The sequence below is a fragment of the Sander lucioperca genome, chromosome 15, assembly GCF_008315115.2.
Source record: "Sander lucioperca isolate FBNREF2018 chromosome 15, SLUC_FBN_1.2, whole genome shotgun sequence".
In the NCBI taxonomy this organism is placed as follows: Eukaryota; Metazoa; Chordata; class Actinopteri; order Perciformes; family Percidae; genus Sander; species Sander lucioperca.
The window spans coordinates 833,517-836,670 of record NC_050187.1 but is presented as its reverse complement, the minus strand read 5'-3'; the positions used below and the strand labels follow the sequence as shown (position 1 = coordinate 836,670).

At 45.8% G+C, this 3,154-nt stretch overlaps 1 protein-coding gene across 1 annotated transcript in view; it reads right to left on the bottom strand.

Moving 5' to 3' along the window:
* Window positions 1-717, bottom strand: part of LOC118493247 (zinc transporter 6-like) — a 35,121-nt gene extending 34,404 nt beyond the window's left edge. Inside the window, exon 1 of the mRNA XM_035992572.1 lies at window positions 644-717. The gene's annotated coding sequence lies outside the window, so the exon portion shown is untranslated. The remainder of the gene's footprint in view (window positions 1-643) is intronic.
* Between the last annotated feature and the right edge of the window lie 2,437 nt (window positions 718-3,154).

Here is a 3,154-nt window from a genome sequence, read left to right as displayed (position 1 = left end):
ACACACACACACACACACACACACACACACACAATGGGCACTTTTACCAGCGTCAGGAGTGTGTGTTTGTGTGGGTTGAGTCAGTGTAAGAGGATCCTTACTGAGACCGAAAACTGCTGATGAAGGAGAGAAGGGATGGGGGGGGGGCTGAAAAACAGAGAGAGAGACAGAGACAGAGAGAGAGACAGAGACAGAGAGAGAGAGAGACAGAGAGAGAGAGAGAGAGAGAGAGAGAGGGAGAGAGACAGAGAGAGAGACAGAGAGAGAGAGGGAGAGAGACAGAGAGAGAGAGAGAGAGAGAGAGAGAGACAGAGCGAGAGAGACACAGAGAGAGAGAGAGCGAGAGAGACACCGAGAGAGAGAGAGAGAGAGAGACAGAGCGAGAGACAGAGAGACAGAGAGAGACAGAGAGAGAGACAGAGAGAGACAGAGAGAGAGACACAGAGAGAGAGAGAGACAGAGAGAGAGAGACAGAGAGAGAGAGACAGAGAGAGAGAGAGAGAGAGACACCGAGAGAGAGAGAGACAGAGCGAGAGACAGAGCGAGAGAGAGAGACAGAGAGACAGAGACAGAGAGAGCGAGAGAGAGAGACAGAGAGAGAGAGAGAAGGATGGATGAGACAAAGAGATGCAGATGTTCTTACCTTCGACTCAGATCTGCCACATGTTCCTGAAGCCAACTGCTGCTGGCCGCTGGAGACACAGGGGGAGAGAGAGAGAGAGAGAGAGAGAGAGAGAGAGAGAGAGAGAGAGAGACAGACAGAGAGAGAGACAATGTTATAACAAACAATAATAAAAAAAATACTCCTCATTGTTCTTAAACGACCGGTATCTACCGGACAGAATGACAACAGATTTCAGTCCCTCATTTCTGTGCCACTTTACCGCCTGGCTGCCCTCTGATGCTCCGAAACGGACGTTACAGGCAACAGAAGCACCGCTGCACATGGCGCTAGTTACTACACCTGGCAGCAGGTAACGTTAGCCTGCCGTTAGCTAGCGGCTGGCTTCAACTCAGTTAAAATGAGGACAGCTAAGACAGTGGAACGTGTGTTTGTGTTTCACTGAAAAGGATTCCAACAGCGGGACGTCCAACAGTCTGCAGCTAAAGACACAGAGGAGACTAGCAGCACTGCACTAAAATACCTTTCTGCCATCTAGCAGTTCTTCTTTTTGTCCTTTTTACAGCAATTGACAGGTGAAATAAGTTATTGTAATTACGTTTTAAATACATTATTGGAAATTTGACCATATGCCCTTAGCAATAAAAAAGCCATTCTTTAATGCCACCAACTGTCGTTTTAGTATTTAGTATCAGTTCAGGCACCGGCACCTTTTTGAAACCAACGTGACTTCATTACTTTGCGTAAACATACACGCCCACTTTCTTAAGCCAAGTGGCGTGTTATCTGTACGCATTTTGAGCTATCAGCGTGGATGTCTACGCTGTATACAACAGACATAAACATACACACCACTTTCTACAAGTGCCGTGTTATTGCGTAAACATACACGCCACTTGCCTACAAGTGCCGTGTTATTGTGTAAACATACACGCCACTTTCTACAAGTGCCGTGTTATTGCGTAAACATACACGCCACTTGCCTACAAGTGCCGTGTTATTGCGTAAACATACACGCCACTTGCCTACAAGTGCCGTGTTATTGTGTAAACATACACGCCACTTTCTACAAGTGCCGTGTTATTGCGTAAACATACACGCCACTTTCTACAAGTGCCGTGTTATTGCGTAAACATACACGCCACTTGCCTAAAGTGCCGTGTTATTGCGTAAACATACACGCCACTTGCCTACAAGTGTACACATTTTGAGCGCCGTATACAGCGGACGGGTTGGGTTTAGGAAAAGAAGAACCGGTTGGGTTTAGTAAAAGAAGAAAGCGAGGGTTGAGTTTAGGAAACGTGACACGCGGACATGATCCCCGGTCTCCTGGGTGACAGTCCTGTGTTTGACCCATCCTCCCCCCCGAACAACGTCCCTACGCAGATTTTCGCCCGTTCATACTACTTTACGGCGTAAATTCACACGCAATCGCAAGGTAATGTAAGTCAATGGAGGCCAAACGGCGTTGATAAACACGCTAAAAAGCGAGTATAGCGTCTTGATAACACGCCAATAATGGCATACGGATTGGCGTGTCATACATACGCCACTTCATGAGATCAGTCTGTTGAAACCGATATCCAAATAAATCCAAACGATATCCAACCCTAGTCTTTCCACAATCTATTAGTGTGTTTACAAAAGTTCGTGTCTGCTTCCTGCAGTCATCTGTACACTAGTGAAAGCTCCATTTCCTCAGCGAGGTTTCTCCCAGAGACTGAGTATTCTGCACTCACGGTCACACTTCTGCATGTGAAATTATTCAGTCATGCATATTTTATTCACACGTCACAAACTCTTTCTGTAGACCCTTCATTTTGAATTTTGAGGTGTAAAAAATCAGCAGTTTTTACATGAGTAGCACTTTGTTTCAGCAGGGTTGGCTGCATGCACATACAGAGGTGCAGGTAACGTTAGCCATCGCTAGCAGCTAGCAATAATTTTTCAGCACAGAATGTCTTTTGCTCATCGCTATGGAAAGTCACACAATAAGTCAAACAAAATAACCTATCGAGACAGCAGTAGAGAAGCGACTAACCGACGGAGGCAGCGGTAGAGCAGCAGCTCTGTGTTCTGGGAGGTAAAATTACTGTTTTCGTTAAAGGAGTCTGGTGGCTTTGAAGAGAGATAACGGCTTCAGTTCCCCGTCGTAAAGGGCCGTCTGACAGGAAGGTAAGGCGCTGGAAATATTCTAAATAGCATACACTTACAGCACACGTGTCAAACTCAAGGCCCGAGGGCCAAACCCGGCCCCTCGCAGACCTTGATCCGGTCCGCATATCAATTTAGGTTCACAATACATTTTGGCCCACCTAGTTTTTGTCAACTTTTCTGACGTTTGTGGCGCTGTTTGACATTTTATGTCCGTTACGTTTTCGATGCTTCAGGTGCTTTTTTCAACATTTTCTTTTAAAAAAAATATAACCACTTTTCCCCAGCGTTTTTGTGCTTTTTCCTACTTTTTTTGTCGCTCTTTCAGACAGTTTTGTCACTTTGTACAGCGTTGTTGATGCTTTTTTCCACCTTTTT